Below are 14,554 nucleotides of genomic sequence, written 5' to 3' on the forward strand. Positions count from 1 at the left end.
TGTTTAGAATTTATAGAATGTGGAACTGTTCCACTTAAATGCTGATTAAAGCACCACTTAGCCAAGAATCCGCCAGCCCCGCCCCCTTGGAACCGTGAGATCAAAGAGAGCGCGTCACGCCTCTTTCTTACACTGGAATGAGAGACTTTGAAGATGCCTGCTGCCCTCTCTCCGCCCACAGAGGCGTCTCTGCCCCGCCCACAGCCGTGACAGTCACATGGGCCACAGTCACATGCTGCCAAACAGGAAGAGGAGAACGAGTTGTAATGTTAACTCAAGTCTAAATGTGATGGCCAAGCACAGGAAGAGGTATGTGTACTGAATTGGAATTCCATTCAGGTAACGCTTCTTACTCCTTTCATGCAACTGGTTCTTTCCTCCAAAAGCTCGCGTTATAGCTGTGCGTGCGCTGTCTACAAAGCACCGGGTTTCAACATCGCAACGCTGTAAACTTGCAACAATGTAGAGAGGCTTCCCCTTGCAACAGTGTGGCTTAGTGTGTGTGCCCTGGCAGATCTTCACATTTGTACTGCGGTCTTCGCAGATCGTCACTTTTGTCTTTGCTCTTCGCTGCTCGCCACTGTTTTGTCATCTCTTCTACAGGCATTGTGTTAACAGCAACACATGAATGGTAACCAACAAGTATATATTATGTACAAGTGTGCCCCCATGTTTCACATTTGTGTAAACAGGGTGGGTGGACAGTGACTGTAGGGAAACGGGATTTATTATTCTGTTCTGGGTTTTCATCTAGCAGCAAAATGCATGCTGGGACTTGTAGTTTTTTGTGATATGCATGGGCTTACAATATGCTTACCCCTGTTGGCTGAAAACACAAAACTGATTGCAAGTCATCCTAGTGCCATGGCGATAATTGATAGTTATATATTCATTCTTCATTTCAAATTCCTGTTGACTAAACTCGCGTTGCAGAATATGATGGATACTAATTGTAAATTGTATTGGTGCATGCACCGTCACTTGCATGACATTTTGTGTTGGCCTCTGTGGCCCACCCATTGCTTACCATTCGTTGGCTTCACTGTCAATCTAATTTGCTGGCTCCCAACTGGTCAGAGTGTGCCAGTTTCACTTTCTCTTAATTTATTTCTCCCTTCCATTGAACATGGACCAATTACTGATTGCTATATTTGATTTGTGTCCTTCCGCTGCTTGTTCTGGGATTAAGGTATTTTTTTTGTATCCCTCCCCCACATGTCATTGTTGTTGCTTGTACCCCATTACTCTCTTCCATGCTTGCCCGTTGTTGGTTGTCCCCCAACAGCATCATTGCATGCTCAGTTGTGCTTGCACAGTGCCCCCTCCTGCTTTGGTTCTTGCTTCGTTTTTTTTTTTACTTCACCCATGTCCCCCATACCTACAGCTGTTTGCCCTGTGACACCCACGACTACACCCCTCCCACCACAAAAAAACATTGACAAGCCAAATAGCTGCTGTATATGCGAGAGCTGTTTGGCTCTTTCAGTGTGTTTTTTAGCCATGTTGTACAGCAGCCGTTCAGAAAGTTATAAAAAGCGTAATATGACACGGAAAGCACTGACCGCATCATAGCACTTATGTTTTGGTACTTCCAGCCATGCAGCACAGTAGCCACATTGCTGTGCAACATAGCTAGAAAACTCATTGTCAAAGCCTCTTTTGTAGGTGAACCCTGTTGGTTTTGCCAATGTTTGTTTCTTTCAGGTTAAGCTATCTATGAGAGTGCATGCGTTTTCCAACTGTCTCTTTTGTATACTTCTTTCCTCCGGTTGTATGTACTTCGTGTTGCTCTCTGTTGCTCGTGATCCGCGTTGTTTCTCATTTTTTTTTGTTCTTCTCCCCCGCCCTATCAATGTTGCACTCACGCTTGTGTAGTTCTTCCCTGCATTGCTTTCTCCCCATGATTCTCCTCATCCAATCCACCTCACTGTCACTCTTGCCTGTTGCTTCTCCCTCACCTGGGCCTCTTTGTGCTCCTGTCTTCTATGTTGTTCGCACCCACCTTGTTGTTACCTCCTCCTCCATCCATGCCCTCCGTGGTGCTACCCGCACTTTAAAACAAGCATTGGCATAGCCATTAGGTCTTGCATTTGGGACTTTAGAGCTGTTTAGCCATGCAACAGTTGATGTTTTGCACCAAGGATATTCTGCTGCATAACTAAATACTTATAGGGTCCAAAAAGAGAGACCTATTGGCTATGCCAATGCTTGTTTGTTTTTTGTTGCTGTTTTGTTTAAGCTGCCAGATCTACAATAGCTGGACATAGTTTTTGTTAGCAGTTCTTTGCTTCAAATGAACTTGTTTTCATTGCTCTGAATGTTGTTTCCATTCTGGTTGTAGGAAGCAGTCATTCCCGGGGGTGTGGAGGCCGCCTAGCTGTGCGCATGCACCGAACTTTGCAAATGAGAAAAAGCCTGGTGCGGGCGCAATCAGGGCCGTTTCTGCCATTAGGCAAGACTAGGCAGCCGCCTAGGGCGGCAAAAGGGGGAGGGCGGCAATATACAGGAGTTTGAGATCGCCTGTCACTTTCTTGCAATAGTTTAGGAATGCAGTGGAGTAGAAAGTTAAACGCAGCCCATCTTGTCACCACAAAGATGTTTCTAAAGTAAAGGGAGAGCAAAAATCCATTTGTGTTGCTGTTGGTTATCTTTGATGGCTCAGAAATTATGGGCAGGCTCTGGCTTATCACAGGTCTGACACTCCGAATAAACGCTGCTATTTGGGGGCAGTCGGCTTGAGTGGAGGGAATCGAAAAAAAATAACAGTATTCCCAGGAATGAACTAAAGGTGCTGTATCAAGACAGTTCCAGATTCGATAAAAAGAGAATGGCTTCAAATTCTATTTGCAGTGCCCTAGGGAGGTGCCAACTCAACTTGGTACTAGGCATTCCACTTCAATTGAGACGTACCGCATCAACTAAGGAGCCGTGAACTTCTTTAATAAACACCCAGCAGCAAGGAAAAATAATCTGGGAGGCCATCAGGGGGTCAATTAACGCTAATCTCCACACAGATAGTTAGACGGGCTGAAAGGCTAAAATTACTTAGTGAGTGGGCACTAGGTTGCAGAATCTTATTGCAGAAGGTAGATCCTCGATATGAGGGAATATGCATCATAAATGTGTATATACAGAAGGGAAAGGCTCATGAATATAAGGAGAATCTGGGTAAACTGAAAGAAGATCTGGAGTCAACTTGCGCTAAGTATCAGAAGGATTAATACTAGTAGTAGGTGATTTCAGAGATCCCAGAAAGGTTGACAGTTGGCACAAAGAATTGCTAGAAGCCCATAATATTGAAATCGCAATCTTTCCAAGGGGGGAACTCTCACAGCAGGATGAGTCATTTAGTCAGCTAATGGGATCCTTGGGCATGGTATGTGCAAATGGAAGATTTCAGCAAGACCGGCCAGCGGGAAGGACTTTTATGAGGGGTCAGCAACTCTGCCCAATTGACTACGTATTTTGCCAGGCCTGGTGTTTCGATAAAATAAGTAATTTTGAGGTGGAGAAAATGACAGGTAGTGACCACTTCCCTTTGAAGTTAGAAATACACATACCGAAACGTAAAAGTAGAGATAGGGACCAACAGGTCAATGTGGACTACCCCAAACGACTAACAACCTGTATATCAGATGAACAGATAGAAAAGCTTAAGCTAATTCAAAAGTCAATTCCAACTGAAGGAATTCATCCTAATGCAGGAATTCCGTGGTTTGAACAAACCTTAGGTAAGCTGGCAAATTCCCTCAAGAAGGAATTCAAGTCAAAAAAGTCAGGACTGGGTAGCTATGTTGTTAATAAAAATAGGAAACCCTGGTTTGACGAAGAATGCAGGGTAGCTAAGGCCCTGATAAGACAGAAAGAGAGAAGAGTAAGGGCCATGTTCAAAGTGGATCTATACCAATCACTTAAGCAACTAAGGTTAAAGTATAAAACATTAATTCGGAACAAAAAAAGAAGGTATGAAGAGAAATGCTGGGCAAATATGTTGGAGGTGATTGAATCCAAGGATGCAAGAGGGTTCTGGAAATTAGTCCAAGAGAGTGTGGGGGGAAAATCTGGTTCCTTGGCCTGTATGGTCCCTGAAGATGACTGGGTAGGCTCTCTGGAAGAAATTTATGGAAGATGGCCGACACAATCAATACCAGGAACCTTAGTTTGGTCACAGGTGAGGGACGATATAAAGGACTACTTTACCCCAAGATATATAACGGAGACTATTGCTAGCTTGAACCTCACCCATGCTGCAGGACCAGATAACCTCCCGGCAATGATAATTAAAACGTGTCCAGAATGGTGGGCAGAGTTTTTTGTAAAGATGTTCCTGGTAATCCTGGACACGGGAATTGTTCCAGAAAGCTGGAAAGGCGCAATTATAAGGCTTATTCATAAAAAGGGCAGCCACAAATTACCAAAAAACTATAGGCTGATAAACCTCCTGGATAGAGGGGAAAAAGTCTTTGTAAAAGTAATATTAAACTTATTAAAAGATTGGGCAGAGGAAAACCAAATCATTCCCCCGGAACAGGGTGGGTTTAAATCCGGCCATTCTACAATTGATCATTGTTTTGCTCTTTGGGCCATAGCACGGAAGTCAATGGAATCTCGGGGTAGGTTATTCTGTTGTTTTGTTGACTTCCGTGCAGCCTTTGATCTAGTCGACCGGGAGCTGCTGTGGGAGGCCCTAATTAGTCAGGGAATTCCTAATGATATACTGCGGCTGCTACAAATGCTCCATACTAAAAACTGGGCACAGATAATCTTAGACATTGATGGCAGTTTATCAGGGAAAATAGAAATTGGAAATGGTCTGCGTCAGGGATGCGTATTAGCTCCCTTGTTGTTCTCCCTGTTCCTAGCTGACCTACCATCAATGCTGGGGAATACAATTGGGGCAAGCCCGAAAATAAATGGCAAGCAGATAGCATGTTTACTCTATGCTGACGATCTGGTGATTATGGACCAGACCGAGATTGGCTTGCAAAGAAAACTAAATGTATTTAATGACTACTGCTTAAGGAAAAAACGTGATAAATATGGACAAGACCAAAACATTGAGCTTTGGCCGGAGGAAAGCTGAGTTCTCATGGTGGATTGGGTCAGAAAAAGTGGAATCAGTAACAGAGTATAGATACTTGGGGTTATGGTTCGAGCAGAATCTGAAATGGAATACCCACTTAGAGGTATCTAAATTAGGAACTTCTGCTTCGATTAGCGGTCTGATATTGTTCAATAAAGCCTATGGTGCTATGACCGACAATCCAGTGCTAATAGCCTACGCGGCTATTGTACCCCTGCAATTTTTGTATGGTGCTGATTTGCTGTTCCTAAGTGGTAAGGAAAACGGATATGGAAGAAGGTAAGAACCTAAAAAAGTTATTTATGCTCCCCCGGTCAGCAATGGTTCAGGCAGTAAGACTGGAACTAGGCCTGACTTCATGGAGTACGCAAGTTGGTATGGCCCTATTGCGCTCTTGGCAACGCCTAGAAATAGGCGCAATAACCAAAATATCACAATGGTGCAAAAATGAAATTCAGGACAGTGAACTAAAATGGGCAAGAGAGACCAGGGGGATAATAACAAAGTTATGCAATAAGATGTATGCTCTACTGTCTCCGTGGCTAATATCGATAAAAAGTAACTTAGGTTGACGGGGAAGGAAGTATCGCATGCACAGGACAAAATCTATCTTGCAAGTAAAACTTCGATCTGTTTTATGATCGATGCATGGAATAATGGTCAATGCTTCCCCTACACTGATAAGTTACCTGACCGAAATTACGAAATGAGGTTCTGAGGGTAAGAATTGGGATAAACTCTTGTTATATTAACAACTCTGTAAAGCGGGCTATGATTAATGAGGAGGGAAGTTGCATTTGCTCTCTGGGGTCCAAATGTGATATGCTGCACATCTTGTTTGATTGTCTGAAGTTTTTGGATTTACGTATTACATTTTTAAAACCAATTTTTATGAAATATGAGATTAAAACTAGGACCCAGGTTGTGATATTAATGACAGAAATGGCCCACTTAGATATTGCTGTGGCTATGGGGAAATATATGCAAAAAGTGAAGGCAGTTTTATATCTTTTTAACGAGTTTTAACAAATAGCTATTTTTAGATCAGATAATTGTGGGCTTTTAGATCAAATACGTTTTAGGTGATTTTATGTGTGTTAATGAAATGTTTTGTTTAACTTGTTGGATGAATTTTTTAGCGACCTGTATTGTTTGTGGACCAATGGTCTGAATAAACGTGAAATAAACTTGAAATTTAACTTGAACACCCAGCGCCTCGATGACCTCCCTACTAACCTCTGCATAAAATATTAATCAGACATGGCATATGTTGGCTCAGCAGCAGGTGTACAATAAGTGGCAACTTATGGTCTGAAGAGCAAAATTAAATCCCTGGTCGATAAAATAACAAAAATGCTAAAGGAGGTACAAGTCTGTTTGAGTTATTATACATATTCCAACATATCTGAAATTATAACAAGGATGTGGCTATCATATACCCACAACGTTATATCATTTTCCAGATAACCATGCTATGCTGTCCAATTACAGCCCCAATGCCCAGTTACTGCCTCAATACCAGCCACAGCACCACATGAAAAGGCACAACTATGTACAAAAGGCACAGCAATCAGGAACAGCATCAATGGTAGCAGTGCAGGTTTCAATCATATTCATAGACTTCTGCTATAAGGGCTCAGGGATATTCTCCACTGGGAACATTTTGAATTATATGGGGTCAAATTTTACACTGATTGGCTCAATAGCCAATGGTGTGCCAAGCCACTGCAGCCTGACACTCCCCAGGCGTGGACCCCATTTATTTCAAATGCGCAGTGGATACACTGTGTATGTCAATTGGTGCACCTGATATGAATAGGGTGTATTCCCTTATGTTAACAATTACATCTAGTATGCCAGTGCCAGAATTTTGCTAAGAATTACTTTACATATGCCATTGCCGGAAATGTGTGATTTTCAATCACAAACACACGTGCTCACATGTTCACACAGACACACATTCTCTCTCTTTCTGTCTCTCACACATACACACATACACACAATCACAAACACACACAAACGCACACACATGCACTCACTGTCTCTCTCAAACATAGACGTTTTTTTTCCAACTTTCCTGGCTTCAGCTGCCAGCATCAGTCCACTACTGCTCCTCAGCTGCTGTTGCACGGACCCTCGGGCAGCATGCAGTTACTTCCAGGCTTAGGCTCTGAGGCAAGTAACTGAAAGCTGACATCTGTCTGTCTTCACTGCGCAGAGTACAGTTTTTCACTTCTAGATTTTTCTCTGTACCCTCTCACATCATGTCACTGGATTGAGTGAGGCCTGTCAATGTTGTACACAAACTGAACAGGGCAGGAGCAGTGACGGGACAGAAGAGGCGACAGGAAAGGAGAGGTGATGAGCAGGAGAGGTGACGGGGCAGGAGCAGTGACGGGACAGAAGAGGTGACGGGAAAGGAGAGGTGATGGGGCAGGAGAGGTGACGGGGCAGGCGCAGTGATGGGACAGAAGAGGCGACAGGAAAGGAGAGGTGACGGGGCAGGAGAGTTGACTGGGCAGGAGAGGTGACTGGGCAGGAGAAGTGACGGGGCAGGAGAAGTGACGGGGCAGGAGAAGTGACGGGGCAGGAGAAGTGACTGGGCAGGAGAAGTGACGGGGCAGGAGCAGTGAAGGGACAGGAGAGGTGACGGGGCAGGAGAGGTGACGGGGCAGGAGAAGTGACGGGGCAGGAGAAGTGACGGGGCAGGAGAAGTGACGGGGCAGGAGAAGTGACGGGGCAGGAGCAGTGAAGGGACAGGAGAGGTGACTGGGCAGGAGAGGTGACTGGGCAGGAGAAGTGACGGGGCAGGAGAAGTGACGGGGCAGGAGAAGTGACGGGGCAGGAGAAGTGACGGGGCAGGAGAAGTGACGGGGCAGGAGCAGTGAAGGGACAGGAGAGGTGACAGGAAAGGAGAAGTGATGGGGCAGGAGAGGTGACGGGGCAGGAGCAGTGACTGGACAGGAGAAGTGACTGGACAGGAGAAGTGACGGGGCAGGAGCAGTGACGGGGTAGAATAGTCGACAGGAAAGGAGAGGTGATGGGGCTGGAGAGGTGACCGGGCAAGAGGAGCAACAGGCAGGAGATGTGATGGGGCAGGAAAAGTGAGCGGGTCGGAGAGGTGACTGGGCAGGAGATGTGACTGGGCAGGAGCAGTGACAGGACAGGAGAGGCGAAAGGAAAGGAGAGGTGACCAGGCCGGAGAGGTAATCAGGCAGGAGAAGTAACGGGCAAGAGAAGTGACGGGGCAGGAAAAGTGACGGGGCAGGAGCAGTGACGGGACAGAAGAGGCGACAGGGAGGTTGAGGTGACGGGGCAGGAGAAGTGATGGGGCGGGAGCGGCGACGGGGCCGGAGCGGTGATTAGGCATGAGCGGGAGCGCTAACCGGGCAGGTGCAGTGTACGGATAGGGGCAGTGAACGGATAGGAGCAGTGAACAGGGCAGGATAAATGATGGGACAGGAGAAGTGATGGGGCAGGAGGGGTGATCGTGCAGGAGTGCTGACCAGACAGAAGCAGTGAATGGGCACGAGCGGTGATGGGGCAGGAAAAGTGATGGGGCAGGAAAAGTGATGGGGCAGTGGCAGGAGCAGTGACTGGGCAGGAAAGGCAACAGGAAAGGAGAGGTGACGGGGCAGGAGAGGTGACGGGGCAGGAGAGGTGACGGGGCAGGAGAGGTGACGGGGCAGGAGAGGTGACGGGGCAGGAGAGGTGACGGGGCAGGAGAGGTGACGGGGCAGGAGAGGTGACGGGGCAGGAGAAGTGACGGGGCAGGAGAAGTGACGGGGCAGGAGAAGTGACGGGGCAGGAGAAGTGACGGGGCAGGAGAAGTGACGGGGCAGGAGAAGTGACGGGGCAGGAGAGGTGACTGGACAGAAGCAGTGATTAGGCAGGAGCGGTGACCGGACAGGAGCGGTGACCGGACAGGAGCGGTGACCGGACAGGACCGGTGAACAAAAAAGCGATGGATTTAGGGCCAGATCTGTGTACTGGGGGGAATATATGACTTTGTTTTGCATTCTGTCCATCAGTTGTTCTTTTTGCTTTTATCACCCCGAGTGGGACGGGTATGCCCAGACGTTGGTCCTGTGCTCTCCATGCCACTGAAATCAAGCTATCCTGGCTGATGAGAGCTGAAAGCCCAAAACCGGTCCTAGGATGCTTGTTTCCAGTCCAGGGAGTACCTGGCCTGGCAGTTCGGGCTGGACTGTTCCCATTGGGCACAGGATCAAGACTGATTTGCATATGGCTGGGTCCAAACTGGAATGGCATAGTGAGCAAAAAAACAATGGATTTAGGCCAGGAGATGTGACGGGGCAGGAGCAGTGACGGGGTAAATGTATGACATTGTTCTGCATTCTGCCCATCAGTTGTTCTTTTTGCTTTTGTCACCCCGAGTGGGACGGGTATGCCCAGACGTGGCTCCCGTGCTCTCCATGTCACTGGAATCAAGCTTTCCTGGCTGATGAGGGCTGAAAGCCCGAAACTGGTCCTAAGATGCTTGGTTCCAGTCCAGGGAGGACCTGGCTTGGCAGTTCGGGCTGGAATGTTCCCATTGGGCGCAGGATCCAGACTGATTTGCATATGGCTGGGTCCAAACTGGAATGACATGGTGAGCAAAAAAACGATGGGTTTAGGCCCAGATCTCTGTACTGGGGTGAATGTATGACATTGTTCTGCATTCTGTCCACCAGTTATTCTTTTTGCTATATTATGATTGAGCAGCTAGTTGGCTGACATGAATATGAAGGAGCCTTGGTGCGTTTCCGTGAGTCTAGATTCTCCTGAAGTGTCCCTTTCTCTTCTGAGCCCTGCTTAACACATGTGTACAGGAGGCGCCCTGTATTCATGTCCTCAATGTTTGAGACAAAAAATACTCATGGATTTCTGAACAATAAGAGTAAAAGCATTAAGGTAACATGTTGTTCCTGCTTATATTTTGCACGCTTTACATAAACCTGTACTCCCTATGAGTGTTTGCTTTTTTCTGAATTAAACCTCAAATAAACATGTTTATCCATTGTTTGAATTAAATAACGTTATAAGCTGTAACTGGTCAGTGAAATGCTAAACATACTAAAAATTGGTATGTTTTGCTATTTCTAGCCACACCCCTGACTCCGCCCACTGATCCAATCTTCGGTTATTCCCGCCCCCTGATTCTCCACCCACAGCCCCCCTACTTTTTTTCCCCCACTTTGACCACTGGATGGGCCAGTCTGCTCTGCAGCAAAAGGAGCAGAGTTTCCACTGTAACTGGCAGTTGAAGTTCTCAAAGAGTGCTAAACGATTTTGTTGGATGAGAAAGAATGAAAGTGTACAGAGAGTGAGAAACTGCAAAGGCCTGGATGACAGGGGGAGAGAGTGATGGTAGTAAAAGGGAGGGGGCAGCATTTTTCTATTTCTCCTAGGGCTGCAAAACCCCTAGAAATGGCCCTGGGCGCAATTTACAAGTGTGGAGGGAGTGAGCCCCAGGCAGCATGACTAACTCACACAGGAGTTCATGCACTGCACCTGCATACTCAGCATGGTTTAAGGAAACTCGACGACTCCCTCCCAGGCATCGAACACATATTTACCAAGAAACTCCGAGAAGAGACTGCCTGCTGCACTGACGGCTGGTGGTGTGTGTGCCTGGTGAAAGCGTGCACTGACGGCTGGTAGTGTGTGCCTGGTAAAAGCGTGCACTGACGGCTGGTTGTGTGTGTGCCTGGTGAAGCGTGCACTGACAGCTGGTGGTGTGTGTGCCTTGTGGAAGTGTACACTGACAGCTGGTGGTGTGTGTGCCTGGTGGAAGCGTGCACTGACGGCTGGTGGTGTGTGTGCCTGGTGGAAGCCTGCACTGATGGCTGGTGGTGTGTGTGCCTGGTGGAAGCGTGCACTGATGGCTTGTGGTGTGTGTGCTTGGTGAAAGCATGTACTGACGACTGATGGTGTGTGTGCCTGGTGGAAGCAGGAGCATTCACAGTGATAGAAGACACAAATGAAACTGATGAAGAGGGAGGGGGAGAAAGGAGGGGGGAGTGTGAGCAGAGGAGCATGATTCCCAATGGCCAGAAAAGCAGAGTACTGATGGTCCGTAGAACTCGCTGGGTGGGCCCCACAAAGAAATCTAGCCCAGGGGATTGCATTGTGGTGACCTTCGAGGACCCGCATACGGCTCAATTTATCTGCTCCTGGCCTGGTCCTGAAGGGTCCCCCGTAATACCTAGACCCCTGTCTTTCTTTTACCCACCCCGTTTTCAGCATACCCCAGGGGATAATTGGCCCATAGTTCAACACCAACCCTGGAAAAGCCATCCTAAAGTCCACAACCAATTCCAGCCACTTTGGAATGGCTTTCCCACTTCAAACAGATATGGTGGCCTGGAGGAGGTGGATTGACTTTCTAGCCAACGTTTCCAGCATAACTCCGATAAATCTTTTGATTTGTTCGCCGTAAGACCACTAGAGCATGTACCCCCAGATCCAGCAGTGGGCTTAGTGGGATGTACCAATGGCCTGGATACTAAGGTAGGGTTGACGCCCCCTGGCACTTCCGACTTTCATACTTCGGAAGGTGACATAGTTCCATCCTTTACGACTCCTCAACCACTGAGTCTAGGGAGTGCTGCAGAGGTGAATGGGGCTGACTCAACCAAGACTCCTCTTTCGCAGCATTCTAAATCTAGACCAAATGTCTACAGAGATGTTGTATCTGAAGCTGCTCCGCCCATCCTTGCCTCTCTACAGCATACCTCTGATTCAGCGGTAATAAAGGTCCTGAGCTGGAATGTGGCTGGGCTCGATCGCAACCTCGATGATCCAGATTGGATTGCATTCCTAGAACCATACAACATCTGCCTCTTTCAGGAAACTTGGTGCCAAGAACCAAGGCACAGAGTGGGGTTCACGACTTACTTTGTCCCAGCCGTACAGCTTCCTGGATCTAAAGGTCGCCCATCAGGCGGTCTATTGATTTGGATTAGTATCGCCCTAAGGCTAGGTGTCACCCAAAGGTCTATTAAATCCCCTGACCTACAATGGCTATCACTGCATTGCAAAGGAGGGAGGTCCTTTGAAATCTTCAACATCTATCTGAGGGGCACTAATGGTGGGTCTTCACGATTATCATCTACAGGCCTAAGCAATGATCTAGCCTCTTGCAATATTGATTCCTATGTCCTGCTGGCGGGTGATTTTAACTGTTGCTTTGAGCCATTGTCTAGGGATGACATTCTGGACACCTTCGAAGAGGACTCCAAGAGAGGTATCCCCATTCTAACCATCGATCCGATCCCCAAATGGACTCAAAGTGCAATAGAAATCAATGCCCTTTGCCTGGAACACAACCTAAGATCAGTCAACGGTCGCTCCAAATCGGACCCCAAAGGAGCCCATACTTATAACAGAATCGGACGGACCTCAAGAATTGATTTTGTTATGCTTAATTTTAATTTGTGGGCTTTCCACCAAGATATGGAGGTCATTGCATCTAGTGCCAGCGACCATAACCCACTTTCTATTTTGATCACTAGCCCATGGAAAGAGGGGACCTTTGCTAGTTTAGATCATAAGTGGAAAACCTCCCGCGAAATCGTTCCCTCTAACTGTAGTAGGCGCTTGAAGTGGGCAAGAGTCTTAAGGGACGAAGAGAGGCTATCACAAGCGGCGTCTATTTTGCTGGAGGCTGATTCCAGGCTGGATGCATTGATCCCCACGGACGGAAGGACCTTGCCCCTGTTTGTAAAGACAGTGGAGGCCTTGAGTGATCTTTTCCTTATTTCCCAGACAAGCACCAAGGTTGTCCGTAATGGTGCTTATTCGTCCAGGTCAACGTGGTACTCTTCGAAATGCCGAGAAGCAAAGGGGGCCCTTATCTCGGCAGTAAAAAACGAGGAGCCTGACAAAGTAAGGGCTGCAAGGAAGATCTACAAAAAAGTCATAACAGCAGCAAAAGAAGCATACGACCTAAACTTCTGGCGGGATCTGGCCGAAGCAAGTAAAAAGAAAAATGCCAAGGAGTTTTGGGACCTACTAAGAGCCAGGGAAAAGCCTATTGATCACCAAATAACCTGTAACATCTCCGGTGCAGCATGGTTTGACCATTTCTTCAAGTTGTACTCGATCCCACTGGGGGTTTGTGATCATATTTTGGCTCCTTTGCCTCGCCCTACAATAGTTCCTATGAGCAGTGATGGCCCTTTTTCCAGGCAGGAGGTAGATCTTGCAATTAAGGGTATTGTTTCTAACAAAGCTGCAGGCCCCGACGGAATCCCGGGCGATCTGCTAAAAGCCTACCCGGCGTGGTGGAGCAGACTGATCACTTCCCTTCTAAATGAGGCCCTGCTAGGAGGCGCTTTTCCTGACTCCTGGAGGGGAGCGGAAGTGGTCCCCATTTTTAAGAAAGGCTCCAGAGACGACCCGGCGAATTACCGCCCTATCAGCCTGCTGGACTCTACCCAAAAAGTGGCGGGCAAAGTTGTCCTAAATAGGATATTGCAGTGGGCAGAAGAAAACCAGATACTGTCCAACCTTCAAGCAGGTTTCCGGAAGGGGACTGGCACTATTGAACAGACATTTCGCCTCCTTATTCTCTACTGGAAAGTGGTGGTGTTGGGAGGGGGGAGTTTGTATTTGGTCTTTATCGACCTACGCACAGCTTTTGATCTGGTCCCGCGAGCATCACTTTGGAATACTCTCAATGAGTTAGGCTTACCTCCTTACTTACTAGCCTTACTGAGAAAATTTCATGATAGCAATTTTGCCCAAATTAGATGGGGTTCACAAGGCGAAAAAACATCCCGCATTCCGGTTAACAGGGGCGTCCGCCAGGGTTGTGTACTCGCCCCCACTCTGTTTTCTCTTTATGTTAACGGAGTGGTGGAGCACCTTTTACGAGATCCATCTGATGCTCCGACCCTGGCGGGGAAAAAAATCCCAACGCTCCTGTTTGCGGACGACACCCTTCTAATTTCTAAGACCCCAGTGGGTATCCAAAAATTGCTATCCAGTTTTAAGTCTTTTTGTGATGACAAAGGTTTGGCCATTAATATAGCAAAGACCAAATTCCTTGTGCTCAATCCCCCAAAAAAAACAATCGCTACCCCTGTCCTTGACTCTGTGCACCTAGAGAGAGTCAAGGAATTCGACTACTTGGGTATTCGGTTATCCGATTCCATGAGTTGGAGGTCACATCATCAGAAGGTGTTTCTTGCCCACAAGAGGGTAGCTGGAGCCCTGCTCAAACAACAGCGAGCTTCGCCACTGAAACCCATTGGGGCTGTTCTAGACATTTATAGGGCAAGGGTTGTAAGCGCAGCACTATACGGCGCGGAACTGTGGGGCTCACAGAAAATTGATACCCTTGCCTCCCTTGATAACAACTTTCATAAAGACCTCTTGAGGCTGCCCCACAGTACCCCTACAATCCCTATTATGCTTGATGCCGGTTCACGCCCGATATGTGATCAAGCAAAATTACGCCCGCTT

At 47.4% G+C, this 14,554-nt stretch overlaps 1 protein-coding gene across 1 annotated transcript in view; it reads left to right on the top strand.

The window, feature by feature from the left end:
* Positions 1–225: 225 nt before the first annotated feature.
* Positions 226–14,554, top strand: part of HPS1 (HPS1 biogenesis of lysosomal organelles complex 3 subunit 1) — a 434,454-nt gene continuing 420,125 nt past the window's right edge. The window contains exon 1 of the mRNA XM_086922604.1: positions 226–309. The gene's annotated coding sequence lies outside the window, so the exon portion shown is untranslated. The remainder of the gene's footprint in view (positions 310–14,554) is intronic.

The sequence above is a fragment of the Lissotriton vulgaris genome, chromosome 5, assembly GCF_964263255.1.
Source record: "Lissotriton vulgaris chromosome 5, aLisVul1.2, whole genome shotgun sequence".
NCBI classification, from domain to species: domain Eukaryota; kingdom Metazoa; phylum Chordata; class Amphibia; order Caudata; family Salamandridae; genus Lissotriton; species Lissotriton vulgaris.